General features: G+C 38.7%; 1 long non-coding RNA gene across 1 annotated transcript; it reads right to left on the bottom strand.

Moving 5' to 3' along the window:
• Window positions 1–14,022: 14,022 nt before the first annotated feature.
• Window positions 14,023–15,410, bottom strand: LOC134472074 (uncharacterized). The gene is made up of 2 exons (XR_010041903.1): window positions 15,371–15,410; window positions 14,023–14,601 (listed from the first exon to the last, which is right to left on the bottom strand). It is a non-coding gene; the product is annotated as an uncharacterized LOC134472074 (long non-coding RNA).
• Window positions 15,411–15,886: the final 476 nt, after the last annotated feature.

Below are 15,886 nucleotides of genomic sequence, written 5' to 3'. Positions count from 1 at the left end.
ATTCATACATGCGAGATTGATTTATTTCACTTATGAGTATGGTCTCAAGCTGCGCCCATTTATTGATAAATATCTCAATGTGATCCTTCTTTATAGCTGAATAATACTCCATTGTATAGAAATACCACAACTTTTTTATCCATTCCTCAGTTGATGAACACTTGGGTTGTTTCCAAGATCTGGCGATTACAAATTGTGCTGCTATAAACATAGGTGCACATAAATCACTGTGGTATGATGCTTTCAGTTCTTCTGGGAATATGCCTAGAAGTGGAATAGCTGGAATAAATGGGATTTCCAATCCCAACTTTTTGAGAAACCTCCAGACAGACCTCCACAAAGGCTGTACCAGTCTACACTCCCACCAACAGTGCAGGAGAGTTCCTTTTTCTCCACAGCCTCTCCAGCATTTGTTGTTGTTGGTTTTCTTGATCCTGGCCATTCTTTCAGGAGTGAGATGGTATCTCAGTGTGGTTTTAATTTGCATTTCTCTAATGACCAATGATGATGAGCATTTTTTCATGTATTTATTTGCCATTTGCATTTCTTCATCTGAGAATTGAGTATTCATCTCAGATGCCCATTTTTGGATTGGATCTTTGAATTTTGGAGGTCTGAGTTTTTTTAATTCTTTATATGTTTTAGACAAGAGTCCCTTGTCTGAGAGAGAGTTCACTAAAATCTTTTCCCAGTTTGTGGGTTTTCTTTTCACTATGCTGGAGATTTCTTTTGACATGCAGAAACTTTTTAATAAGAAGTGGTCCCAGTTATTGATTCTGGGAAGTATTTCCCGTGTGGTTTGAGTCCTGTTCATGAATTCTCTACCTACTCCTATGTCTTCAAGGTTTCTACCCAATTTTTCTCCCAATAGATTTAGTGTTTCTGTTTTAATATTCAGATCTTTGACCCATTTAGATTTTAATTTAGTACATGGTGATAGACATGGGTCTAGCTTTAGTTTTCGGCAAATGGAAAGCCAGTTTTTCCAGCACCATTTATTAAAGAGACTGTCGTTCTTCCAGTGAACCTGCGTGGCTCCTTTATCAAAGATAAGATGGTTGAGTGTGTTTGTAGTTGTGGTTGTATCTTCTAATCTATTCCATTGATCTTCGCCTCTGTTTTGAAATCACTACAGACCCAATAGAAATACAGAAGATCATCAATACCTATTTTGAAAACCTCTACTCTCATAAGTTTGATAACACAGAAGAAATAGACAGATTCTTATAAGCATATGAAGTGCCAAAGCTAGATCAAGAGGATGTAAAACTGTTGAATAACCCAATCTCTGTTACTGAAATTGAAAATGTAATTAAGTCCTTACCCACCAAGAAGAGCCCAGGCCCAGATGGATTCACTGCAGAATTCTACAAGAAATACAAAGAAGACCTAATGCCGACACTCCTCAAACTATTCAATGAAATTGAAAGGGAAGCAATCTTTCCTAAGTCATTCCTGGAAGCAAATATTACTCTAGTACCAAAACCTGAGAAAGACCCAACTAAAAAAGAGAACTATAGACCGATCTCCCTAATGAACACAGATGCAAAAATCCTCAATAAAATATTGGCAAATAGGATCCAGCAAATCATCAAGAAGATTATACACCATGACCAAGTGGGATTCATCCCAGGAATGCAAGGATGGTTCAACATACGCAAATCAATAAATGTAATCCACCATATCAATAAAGCCAAAAATAAGAATCACATGATCATTTCTATAGATGCAGAAAAAGCCTTCGATAAGGTCCAACATTTATTCATGATAAAAACTCTACAGAAAATTGGAATAGATGGTCTTTACCTCAATATAATAAAGGCCATTTATGACAAACCAACAGCCAGCATCATACTAAATGGCCAAAAATTGAAAGCCTTTACTTTAAAATCAGGCACAAGACAAGGATGTCCTTTATCACCACTGCTATTTAATATAGTACTGGAAGTACTAGCCAGAGCAATTAGGCGAGAAAGAGAAATAAAAGGGGTAAAGATAGGAAAAGAAGAAGTTAAGTTGTCATTGTTTGCAGACGACATGATACTCTACATAGAAGACCCCCTAAGCTCCATTGAAAGACTCTTAGATACAATAAATAAATTCAGTAATGTGGCTGGATACAAAATCAATACTCAGAAATCAATAGCATTCCTATACTCAAACAACAAAATCATAGAGAGGGAAATAAGAGAAACTGGACTATTCACATTAGCAAGCAAAAAAATGAAATATTTAGGAATTACTCTTATGAAAGAAGTGAAAGACTTATACAGTGAAAACTATAATACACTGAAAAAGGAAATTGAAGATGATCTCAGAAAATGAAAAGACATCCCTTGCTCATGGATAGGAAGAACAAACATTGTGAAGATGGCCATTCTCCCAAAACTCTTATACAGATTCAATGCAATCCCAATAGAAATACCATCAACATACCTTATAGATCTAGAGAAATCACTCCTAAATTTCATCTGGAACCAGAAGAGACCTAGAATCGCAAAGGCAATTCTAAGCAGCAAAGGCAAAGCAGGAGGCATCACAATCCCTGACTTGAAATTATACTACAAAGCAACAGTAGTAAAATAAATATTTCTTAATAATACAACTAACAATGTAGTAAGATCAATCCCAAAATATGCACATGAGCAGAGTTGCTGAAGACATGCTGCTTATGGTACATGTTTTATTTCTCAAAGTCTCAAAGATCAATGCTGAGTTTTTCCAACTTAGACTCCATCTCAACTGAGTTCCCAGGAAATTCCAGAGACCTCAGTCTCCATATTCAGTGTATATGGATAAAAATTTCTTAGTAAAATTGAATCTTGATAAGCTCCCTCATCAGGACTGTTCGGCAGTCTTTATTTTAGGACTGCAGAGACAGCTCTTCCTTAATGAGAGTATATGGGTATCTTGGAGTTCCTTGGGGAAATATTCCTCTGATTTTCAGTGCATTATAGGCTGTACAATAACTAGAATAATTTCTTGATCTTCAGTGTATTAGATGATTCCTTACCTTTGAAAGTGCCTGGTGAATGACTGTTTGCTGATATAAGCTTCCAAATTTCAAAACAATAACAAAACAGGCCAAATTGCATAGTGAGAGACTACTTCAAAAAAAAAAAAAAAAGAAAGAAAGAAAAGGGAAAAATCCCAAAGCAAGCCAACAAACAAAGAAACAAACAAAAAGATACATTAACATTCTGAGAATTACTTTTTGTTCAAATAAATGAAAAGAAAATGTATTGAGATACTTAATCATTTTAACTTTGTAGAAGTATCTTTTGAGAAGTTAAATAAACATGCAAAAATAATTTATTTATGTGATGCTTATTTTTACTCTTTCTTTCTATTGCAACTTTGGATTACGTTTAATGAGATACTGGATTCTTATAGAATTTTGTGTAGGAAAACTTCTCCTCTAAAAACCTAATATAAGACGGACTTCCAGGCCTGATGGGAGCTCAATCATACTAGCTGTCACTCAGAAATGTATTGTGTATGTCTTTAGGTACTGAAGCAAAGCTTTCTCCTTTGATCAAAAGAAAAATACATCACTTTGCAGAAAATATTCAGTGAGAATAATTTCCAAAGCTAGATAAGGGCTAGTAAGTAATATTCCACCATGCCACCAACCTGTCAGAAGTTTTCACTGCTAAATTCCCAAAGAGAAGCCAAGGATAGTTAGCCTAGCATTTAATACGGTTTTTCCTTTGATATATTTTCCAGTTTTCCCAATTTCAAAAAATTGTAGCTAAATACTTAAAGCCTAGATAAGTGGCAAAAATTGGAACTCAGGCCTGCAAGGAGAAGGCCTCCAGAAAATATCCATGTTTTGTTTGAGATTGGAAGGGCTACACACTAGGAATCAGGAGAATCAGAAATACAGAATCCAGTAAAGAGACTGAAGACAGTCTTTGAGTCATCTCAGCCCCAGATCACTGTAATAGTACAACACTTTGGGACTTGAGTTCTCAGTTTAGATGCCTGATAGAAATAAAATAAAACCAACATTTAGAGTCTCACATTATCTGTTTGAATTTTGCGAATAAGGGGCTCCAGTCAGTCAGCTAAACAAATGAGAAAGAACATTTGATTGAGAAATGAAGAGAAAACAGTCCATAAAAACACATCACATGACACCTAGCTATTGTAGGATTTAGATGTGGACTTGAAGCTACCAGAGATAAATATGATCAGCTATGAATCATTAAACTGAAAATCTTAACCATAATGAATATCACAGTTAATAACTCAGTGGAAAGGGTAAATACTACCCTGCACACAGCAGAAGAGATGATTAGACAACATTTAGATTGGACAGAAGAAAATATTGAAACAAGGCAATATGCAGAAAATGTGTAAGAGACATATACACTTCAGGGAAAATATCTAATATGTGGATCATAATACTTGAAGTCACAATAGTAAAAAAGAGCACAAACAAGAAACAGAAAGAGATATTTTCCTCACATTTTCATAAATCTTCAAAAGATATCTTAGCAATGTTAAAAAATGATTAAGACTCCCAAGTCCATGCTGATGTTTAGCAGGATCACTTCCCTTTGGCAAACTCGGAGCTCCTGTGTGGGGAAGTGCTGAGGTCTCCTTCATTCTACCTCTCAGCATCTTAACTGTAAAACTCACCACCTCACTCCACAAAGAATTGCCAAGGACACAGCCTCCAACAGCAGGCTTGGTCTGCTTACTTACTTCCATTTCCAAATCTTCCTGCTGGGTGCCAGGTAAAATAGAAGATAACCAGTACAGTTTAGAATAAAAAAAAAAAAACAATTTTAATGTAAGTATACTGCAAGTGATATTGATGATATGATGAAAAATGTTGTTTGAAATTCAAATTTAAGTGAGTGTCTCATATTTTTATTTGCATTTTCCAGCAGGTCTCCTTTGGTGTGTATTTTGTATTTCTAAAGAAATTTGAAACAATTATCTTGTCCAGATGTTCCTGCTGTTTGTGATAAAACAACCTGGTCAGCAATGGCTGAGTTTTTAAACACAACTTTTATTGATGCATCATATAGGAAAATATGCAGTTATTGTGTACAGCTTTCTGTCTTTTCAAAAAGGAAATGAACCAATGAAACTATGCCAAGAATGAAACTATTACAGTATATTTGAAGCTCCCCTTTCAAGTTACTAAAATTTCCATCCCTACCAAGGATACTGTTATCAACAGCACAAACACATTTTGCTGGTTTTTAAGCCTTATGTATACAACACCGTACACTAAATGTGATTTTGCTTTTGGTTTATGGTGCTTAGCATTATGTTTGTGACATTTATCCATGCTGATGTGTTCAGTTATTTCTTGTCAGTTTTCATGATAGTGCAGTGTTATGGTCTGAGTCTGGATGTCCTCCTCCAGTGCCTCATGCAGTGAGGGAAGTGGGCTTCTAGAGTTCTTGAATGACTGATGGGCCAACGCTGGGATGATGAGTGTGAGTGTCACACGTCAGTGGGTGTGGCCTACGTGTAATATAAGGAGCAGAAGGAGTCTTCTCTAAGTGCTCCTCTCTTTTTGTTCTTGTTTCTTTTGCTGTTTTCCACTGCCATGAACTGTTGCCCTCTGCCATGGGTCATGCTACCTTGGAACCAGTTAATTATGAAATGAGACCTCCACAAACTTTGTGCTAAATACACCTTTCCTTCCTTAACTTAGGATGGCTGGTATTTTGTCTCAGCAAAGAGAGAAAAGTAACCAATAAATGTAAATACTTCACCCTTTATTCTCTAATGGGTAAGTATTTGTTGAACTCTAAGCCATGGACTATTAGAGCTTGTACTGCTGTGACTATAGTTTTCCATACCTTTGTGCACCTGTTTGGGGATTCTTGTGGAGAGTTTCCTGGGAGGAGACCACAGACTATGCAAATGATCAATGTCAGTAGATATAACCAAGGGGTTCATTAAAGAGTCTTCACTGACTCATATTCATACCAGCAGTATGAGAGATGAGGTTTTTCTCCATCCTTGGAAGTCCTCAGTGTCATCAATGTTCTGATGTAACTAATTCCTGTTTTACTTCCAGGTGGCAGCCTAGCTCTGCCTTGGGTCTTTGGTGGCTTTTTGATGGGAGAGAGGGAGCTCAGCTTCTCTCAGCAAAAGTCGTATCTGACTAGCCAACTCCATGTAGTCCTACACAGAGTATCTTCGGTTGTCCCACCAGGTGCCCCATAGTTCACACTTTGTGGCAATTCCTTGTATCAGTGGCTGTTGTAAACTCAAGTTTGTTTCCTCCCTGAGGACAGAGACCAAAATTGCCTTATTCATCTAATTTCTGGGATGAACTTAGAACACAAATAACTCTTTAGTGAATAAACTGCTGAACCTGGTAATCAACCTCAAAAGAGAATTTAACTATATCGTTGCTATGCAAAGAAGATGCTTCATGTTAATAATATTTAAGATGACATTGATAATGATATTTGTAAAAAAAAAAACCTCACATTATTTTCTGACATATGCCTTCTGGTCATGTGGTGTTAATAGTGATTACTGATCATCTTAACCGTGTAAGTGATGTCCATGTTTCTGATGTCCCTTTTCCTTGATAGTAAACACAGCTAGTGTGTGTGTCTCACAGAGATAGGTTAGCAAACTGTGTGTAAAGAAAAGTTTGGGTAGAGACCCATGGAAACCAGTTTTCCAGTCTTAATGTCTTTGTCCTGGCTCTGTGGTCATCCTGGTGTTAGAGGGTGGTAATAGGAACAGGTAAGTAAATCTTAATTTCTGTCTTCACATTGTTCAGGCCAATAGAAGACAGTAATACAGTAAAATTTAAATAGCACTGGAAGACAAAGCCAGAAACTAGGAGAATTAAAAGTGGATACAGGTCAAAGGAAGGTTGACAAAGCAAAAGCTGTGATGTGCTTTTGGATGATCCACGCCTAGTGTGCAAATGAGTAAGAAAGACTTGATGAAGGGAGGTGTTCTAGGTTTTGGAAGAAAGAAAATTGTGTTGTAGGATCCTAGATTTCAAAATATGTTCCATTAGAATATGCTTCCTTAAATTTTATCACAATTTTTGATTGTTGAAAATAAATAAGAATATTTTTGCAACTTAGTAAAAAATGTTTACCACGATGGAAATATGGCTTCCAATCATAATGTTTATCTGATGAATTCTCCTTAAATTTTTGGAATTTTCTAATACGAAATATGGGATAAGTGACACAATACTCAGATAATTTCAGGTGCTTTTTACAAGTGTGTGTGGTATTTGCAGTAGTGACTTGTATCTGTGACTAGTCTACTAGAACTTGCTTTGCTCCCACACCCTGACCTGGGGCAGAAATCCAGAAGTGTCTCCCAATAGAAGAATCTTTGCTAACAGTCAAGTGGAATAGAAATATTTCTGACCACCTGCCTTCCCTCAAGGTAAAACCAAACCTGAAATTAACCCACCTTCTAGAGTTCCCATTCAATTGAGGTTGCAGCTATAATCCATGGAGATTTTGCCTGAGATTAGACCCTCATGTCTTCTTCTTCATACCTGTTACACTTTCCCCACTTCTTTAATGTAGTGTGCTAAGATTTCTACCTTAAAATCTCTTTGACAAAAAATCTCCTGCCGGTCTGCTTCTGGAGGTAATTGTGGCTTTTTCTACTGTCAAGTCCTATATTTTAACAACAACAGAATGAAGCCTATGCCACTGTTCATTGAAAACTTAAATTTTCTAAAAAATACTGCATTGTGGATTGTAGAGATGTACAAATATTAAACCATGCATGCATTATCTATGAGTAGAATCTTTCTTGCATCATAAGATGCAATGATTTTACCAGCATGGTGCCATACTTTTATATTGCTTCCATAATTTTCAGCATCTGCAAAATTATTATGATGGGTAGAGAAGACAAAGGACAGCTTTCAACATTTCTCCTCTCTCACTGCATGGCAATTTCCCAGGTTGTGCCACTTGGTACCCTGGTACTCTGTTTCCTCCATTGTATACATACAAAGAGATGTCAAGCATAGTTGATTTTTTTCTAAAGTTGATTTTTTTCTAAAGTAATCTTCCCTATCCTGTCTTTCTCTTTTTGTCATATGTTAGCCTTCAACTCACAAAGGCAAGAAAGTTGGTGTCACCACTCATTTCCTGAGAAGAAACCACCATGTAGTTACCTGGGGCCTTCTAAACTCAGCCCAGTGATTATCTTTTTGGGAATCTCAGACTTTCTGATGCCAATTGTATCGAAAGGTTGTAACGTATTGAAGATCTGCCTCTTGTTGACACTAATGAGAATCCCATGGGTGCTCTGATGGCTTTTAGGAATGGCAGCAGGGGTCCTGCCTTTGTGCTTCCAACCTTCACAAGGATAAGACTCACTGCTGAGCCCACTCTGCAAGTCCCTGTAAAAGGAATCCCAGACTGTTCCTCATCATCTGACTCATATCTGGAGCCTGAAGTAGCCTGAAGTAGCCCTGAGTCTGGTCCTGATAATTGCATTTGTGCAGCCCATGGAATACTCTAGATTCTATGGAAAAGAAAGGCCTGGAGATGTTCACAAACTGTGGTGGGATAAAGGAAAAACAGGGTGTAAACGAGAAAGTCAATGGTTGTAGGACAAATGAAAGTTTCAGGAAGAACAGAAACCACCTGGAAATAATGTTATGTTAAGGAAAAAAGGATGAACTCCAAATCTCTGTTGGTTGTCTCTGAGGTATCTAGACTTCACATACACAAATGCAGCTAAAGAGGACAAAAACAAATTCTCAAGCTGTCTATTTATTCTTTGAGTCCAGGCAGGTGGTTAAATGATGACAAACTGGTCTTTATACTTAGCATACATTTACGCACAAAATGCTCCACTAGTTGTGTCAGTTGACTTTTCTCCAAATAAGAGCACGTTGTAATTTTTACTAGCACAAGGACAATGTTTTGAATTGAAAGTATTCTTATTTACACTTGATAGATGTCATGTGCTTTCAATTTTACTTTAATGTTGTTTAACTACAACTGACAGGTCTTGCTAGTAGTATCAGCAGCAATGGCAGCCCCATTCCAAGTGACCTCCAAAGTGCCTTACCCATAAATGTTTCCTCAAGTGATTCCCAGTTGCTTGCTCTCCTGAGCAGCCCCTTGCTTATCTCCAGGCTCTTCCTGATGTTGCTCTAGCTACTGAGGCTGTAGTAGCTCTTGAGGATGAAACAACTCTTGGGATGGCAGCTGCTACCTGAGCCACCACAGGCTCTTCCGTTCCAGTTCCACACCCAGAAGTTGCTGGATCATGCATGAGTGTGACATCTTGAGGGTTCTGGCTCCTGCCATGGTTCAGGGTGCTCCTTCTGCACTGAGCTTTGAGGAACTCTCTAGAGCAAATAAGGAAGTACCAGACAGTTTTTTGTCTACCCCAGACTGCCTTCTTTAACCCTGTTCTTTCTTGTACTTTGGAGGGTCCTAGGATGCAAGGAAGCTGGGACACTTTACAGTTAACATTCTGCTAAATGCAGCATTCCAATTGAGTGCTACATGTTTGAGTTTTTATTCTGAGATTTTTCCTGCAGTGAGAGTAAATCCATTTTCTGTTCCTATTTACTTTCTATCATCATCATTCATTTTTTGCTTATGATCCATGACTAGGAATTTCCTTACCCCATGCCAACTTAGCAGAAATTTCCTGGATCTTACAATTTCCCTATTTATTCTAAGGATTCTCCAAAAGTTTAGGAGGCCCTAGTTGAGGGCCACATCTGCCTCTTACTTGAGACTTCATGGAGAACCCAGGGCACCTTTCCCCTATGGTTGCTTTATGGCCATGTTCCAAACCTATGTTCCTCTGAAGACTTGTTTTCCACATTCTCTGAGATTCATCCATGGTGATTTTTGTCTATGGTAACTTCTACTGGGATATACCTGCCATATTCTGAAAAATTTGAAGGATATATATGATAGACTTAAAAGTACGTTGTTATTAAAAGTTGTGTCCTATGTATGTTAGTATTCATTTGTAAAAATCAAAACCAATCGGTGCTTATCTCAAAAATAGAAATAAAAAGTTAGCATGCTAGGTCTTCTTGATTTTATGTTTTTGGATATACTATTTTCCAAGCACTTTGTCCAGTAATTCATTGACTAAAATGAAAGATTATATTCTAAAAGTAGTGAGAAATAAACATTACAGAAAAACTCCCTGGGAGCCTGATTTGTGCAGCTAAGGTACTATTTATAGTAGTGTTAAACCAGAATAGCCAGGAGGGAGTGCAATTTCAGGCAGGAATTTAGACAGAGGGCCAGAGGAGATCTGGCAACAACCAGCTACCACTATGATGTCTGCAGACTGCACTGTGGGAAAGTGACATTGAAACAAGTGATAGGTAGCCCTGACTAGAAAATAAAATTATTCTGTTTTGCTTCTATAAGCAGTAAAAGGACTTCACTATTTCTGAATATGGGAGAGATAAGGGCATGAGGCTCAGAACCAGCCTGATAGTAGGGGAAGCATGTTTATGTCCCAGTCTTGCTGTTAGACTCATCTTAACTCATTTTAAACTTCCACGACTCAATTTTTTCACTTGGTTGTTATCTTCACTCTTGAGAATATATGATTGTAATGAAAATCTATATTTTTCATAAATTTATAAATCAATAAATTCCTTCCATACATGTTTATTGAATTCATACTGTTTTGAGCACTACAGGGTTCAGCAGAAAGCAGACAAAATTTTTCCCTTAATGTTCTCACAGTCTAGCAGACACAATGAACTCAGATGCTCTGAAAAGAACTGTAAAACTGAACAAAAAGTCTTACCTAAAAGCCAAAGACTTTGGGAAAATCTATTTCTTTATGTAGTGAAGAATGTCTCTTTCTAGGGAGTACCTGATCCACACATTAATTCAACAGAGGTCTGGGATGTCTGGCAAATTCAGAAAAAACATTAAGTAAAATAAAACTACCGTGACCTAAAAGAAATAAATTAATTTCTTTAGAATTACTTAACAGTAGCATGATTATGAGTCTAGAATGTAAAGAAGAATAAAGGAGAAAATCTAGAGTCAGAAAAATTCTACCTGATCAGTTCCTAAAGTATAATAATATACTATATGGAATCTATATGATTAAATTATATTTCTCAAACAAAGTGAAAAAGAAAAGAGCATCCATAAGGCCTTCAGTAAAAATCACTGAAGAAAAATGACCTTAAAAAGTACCTCTATGGATTAACTGAATGAAAATTTGAGATCAAAACTTTGATATTAGGTATCAAAGAACAAGTAAATCAGGAGTCAAATCCTCCTCTAGTATGGGAAAAGAAATACCATAAAGAAATTGATTTTTCCAGAAATTCTACATTTCTGGAAATTTTGGGTGAAATTTTTGTAAAGTAAACTTTTACATAACAATCAACTATTTGGAATAATCTCTTGATTTAATATGGAAGTCTAATTGTTTCCACTGTCTCAGCATTTTTGAAAAACAATAATAAAGAGCTAAGAACAGAAAAACCTGCTATATTATTCACTATGGATAAAACTATAGAAGTCAGATTGAATCACATTGCGCTGCTGATCTCAGAGCCAGTTTCAGCATCAGCTTCAACCTCTGCCTCCCTTGAGAGAATGATGGTAGTCTTTGCTGTCCTCCTCCATGACAGGGGGATTTGAGCATATGAGACAGGCAGAAATAGCCCTGACACCTTCTTGCTACTCAGATAGCTCCCATTGCACCTTAGACTTCTCAGCTGCTGGGCTGGAGGCTTCCCTGTCCATTCACCCTGCAACCTGTATCTGCCTCAACACACAAGTCAGAGCCCATGAGGAGGAACTGAGCATGAGGATCCTAAATGTTTACAGGGAGAGTCACCCTTGACATGCCTTCAGATCTGAATGGTGCGCACCCAAGACAGTCTGTGTCACTAATTCCAGACACTCATCACCCAATCCAGAACGTCACATGGACCAGAACTTCTAGGTGTGTGCCCAACACATATGCTCTTCTTCATTCTTCACTTATTTTTACATTTGTCCAGCAACAATAGTATCCAAACATCACAACCCACACTGCTTCACCCTCATTGTCCACGCACTCAGGCAGTGAGGGCCAGCGAGTTTTTGTAGCTTTAAGGGAGCTGAGTCAAGAGCCTTAGCTCAGGAAAGCCTGATTCCCACCATTTTGCCAAACACAGCCTTACAGGTCAGAGCTCCATCAGGAGACTGAGGTCACCAAGTGCCTTCCAGGAATTAACCACAATTGAGAACAGACTAACAAGGAGAGAAGACACCTGATGGTGAAGAGAGCCTCCGCACCAGCCACAGACTGCAGATTTCAACCTTACAATATTGGCTTTGAAATAATCCACCCTCTATTTAAATTACTGAAATTTTAACATTCTGTTATAGTAGCAGAATAGATTTGCTAATACAACTGGAAAGACAAAATTATGCTGAAAATATTCTTTGTACTGAACGCCACTCACAATGAAAGGACAACAAGGAGCTCCAGAGAGTAGAATCGCCAGTGAAATAAGGGCACAGTGAGCTGCTCAAGCTGCAAGCGAAGCTCCGTAAAGCGAACTCAGGTGTCCACCCCTGTTCAGACTGGCTTCCTCCACACAACAATAACTTAGGTTTCCTTCTTGCTGTTCTCATTTTGTAATGATTTTTCTTTCTCAGGGAGTTGTATGGTTGGTTTTAAGATTCCTTTTCTGTCTCCTTTTCTCTCTCTCTCTCTCTCTCTCTCTCTCTCTCTCTCTCTCTCTCTCTTTCTCTCTCTCTCTTCTTTCTTTGCTAACGTAGACATCAAGGACAGGGGAAAATTCTTTTTGTTTTCAATAAACTTAAAAGAATAAAATGATAGGATGGCATTTTTTATTATTTAACAAAAGATAAAATAAAAAGCTAGTAAAACATGATAGGTCATTATAATTAAAAAGGTAAATTTAAAGGCATGTTATCAAAAGGCTTAAAACAATGAAAAAAATCAGGTATAATAGCATTTTTAGATTGGCAAATAATGATCTTTTAAAATGTAAAATTACCACCAGAGTTTTGAAAACAAATAGTAATAAAGTGACAGACAGAATGTCGGAAGTTTGGGATGATCTGAAAAGGACAGCAGAGCATTTCAGGCCAGGTGGACAGCTGGACTCTCTTCTCAGCAGCAAAGAGGCTGAGGGAGAGCTTCTGCAGCACAGCATCACTGTTCATTGGGAATCCCTTATCCCTGACTGGTATGCAGAGGCCTCTCAGTGTGACTCTAAAACTTTCTACTTCTAAGCTTTCCTGCTGTGTCCTCCACCAACACTGCAGATTCCTGCATGTACCATGCCATGTGTCTGCCCTCACATACGATGAAAAAGGAGCAATGAAGACATGAGACCATAGAGGAGTTATCAATCTTTGTCCATAGCGCTCTCAGCCTTGTATTCTTTTTATGTTTTGAGTTGGATCTTAGTGGATTTCTGGGTATGTAACTGCATCATTCGTCACTGACATGTCCAGAACACAGAAAAGCTGGCAGGATATGGGGCTGGGAAGCAGATCATACACTTAGAAGACCAAGCTTGGATAATGTATGGAACACAAGTCCAAAGCAAGATCCTACTCAGAATCCTGCTCCCTAGCAAGAAATCAGTGATCTATTGTAGTTCTCTGCAGAAAGAAAAGTTTTAACTACATTACAAAATTTTTATTATGACACTAGGAAAATTCTGTGGCATGGAGAATTGTCTTTCTCTCAAGTCCCCAAATTTTCATTAAAAGTATTTCCCAACCTGTATCACCTTCCAAACAAATTTTTAAAACCTTATTACAAGTGTTCTGGCCAGCAGCGACAGACAAAAAACTTATGTTGCCAAAAGTGATAAACTTCAATCACCAGACTGTCTGCCAAAACCAAACAAAGTCAAATTAAACAAAATCAAACCAAACACCACCAGAATCTTCTCTTACTTTCTCAGGTATCTTCATTTAGATCTTGCAATGCATTGCAAATAGCAGACCTCTGAATCTGCGACATTTGGGGGACTTGAAAAATAACAAAAGAAGAGAGACAAAGATGATATTTTGAGAACAGGAAATCAGAGTTTTATTAAAAGAGAAAATAAAGGAAGAATCGCATACATAGATTGTGGCTGAGCATGTAAAGTTCACAGTGAGGTATAAGGTTATTCACAGGAACCTCTGGGAGTCTTCAGGATCCCTATTGACCCATGGTTTAAACCCAGGGAATGGAAAGGGGGATGCATCAGGCTGCATCAGACTCTAGAATGCTGGGTCATTTCAAGAGCTCTTCCTGGGCCAGCTTAGCAGCAGCCCCCAGAGCCATGGCAGCAGCCAGAGCCCCCATTGGGCTCACACTCACAGCAGTCAGGAGCCTGGTGTCTATGGCGGTGGTGGAAGAGACTGGGCCTGTGGTGGCTCAAGCAGCAGCCACCACCCCCAGAGCTTGAGCCACAGCAGTGGCCCAAGTTGGAGCCACAGCAGGAAGAGACCAGAGGAGGGCATGGCTCTGGGCACTGGGGTGGGCACATTGGAGGGCACTTTGGTGGGCATTTTGGGGTGCACTTGGGTGGACACTTGGGAGGTGGCTGGCACTGCTGCTGGTTTTGCTGGCAGGACATCTTGTTGTGACTTTTCCAACCTGAAAGTAATGAAACTCTTTAGCTGTACAAACCTGAAGACACATTTTTTTTGTTATTAAATCATATGTGATGCTTAAGGATATTTTGTTTATATACAGTATAAGTCTTCCAAGAGTAAAACAAAGAACTAATAATTGGGGCTTGGTGGCTCACATCTCTAATCCCAGCACTCCAGAAGTGAAGGAGGGAGAATCATTGCGGGTTAGAGACCAGCCTAGCCTGCAAATGAGCTCAAAGCCAGCCTGAAATGCCTAGACAGAAACAGTCTCAAAAAAAGAAAGAAAGAAAAGAAGGAAGGAAGGAAGGAAGGAAGGAAGGAAGGAAGGAAGGAAGGAAGGAAGGAAGAAAAAGGACAAAAACAAAAAATAAAGAATCAGCAAATCTCATGGAGTTCTAGCTATTCACATGCCTCTTGAGATTAGGGCATGAATAAAAATCCTGGTTAAAGATTACATATAGTGCAAATTTCCTTTATGTCATTCAAAACACAAATGTCAATTTCTAAACTTCACAAGCTTACAGGATTCAGGGAAGCATTCCTCTTCTAACAAGAAAAAAACAAGTCTTACCAGAACTGAGCCCCACAGTTTTGGCAAACCAAAGACTGATTTCCAGACAGTGCAGCTGGAAGAGTCTTATTTTTGCTCATGACATCACACACCATCAACCTCTGCAGCCTCCCTTCCCATCCCTCTCTCCTGGACCCACAGGTTCAGACTCACCTGGGTCACACACACAGGACCTCTGGACCCACAGGTTCAGACTCACCTGGGTCACACACACAGGACCACAGACTTTTCGAGGGAGCTGGAACAGATGAGATGTTGAGCCAGGTCTGCCTTTTATAGGCCCAGCTTGACTACAGCAATGGCAGAGAGTGGCTAGTGTGTCACCAGGAATTCGTGGATCATTCCTGACAAACTCTGCTTCCTTGTCCCTGCCTCCAGGAATCCTTGTGAACCTCGGTCCTGGGGTTCAGTCTCATGGGTATTGCCTAGTCACACACTCCTCTGAGGCTGGGTTTCCCAAAGAGATGCTTGAGTTTCTAGGGAAGTCAGTACCATGACAGACTAGAGGAAGTACTTCTGGGAAAACCAAGGAGTCATAGCAAATCTTCCTGGTATATGTTTTTATTCCATTGTTTTTCCATCTGCCTAATCCCTACTTCCATGGCAAGGCTGGAATCTCTGGGGAATAGAATCAAGGATTATTTTCTTCCTGCTGTATACCATTCCTCACATCTGCCCTTCAGAGTGAGATTCTTATTCCTGTATTTTTGTAGGG

The sequence above is a fragment of the Cavia porcellus genome, unplaced genomic scaffold, assembly GCF_034190915.1.
Source record: "Cavia porcellus strain 051 isolate PalLab524CR breed Dunkin Hartley unplaced genomic scaffold, mCavPor4.1 scaffold_1, whole genome shotgun sequence".
In the NCBI taxonomy this organism is placed as follows: Eukaryota; Metazoa; Chordata; class Mammalia; order Rodentia; family Caviidae; genus Cavia; species Cavia porcellus.
The sequence above is the reverse complement of the archived record's forward strand: the minus strand, read 5'-3'. Positions and strand labels throughout refer to the sequence as shown.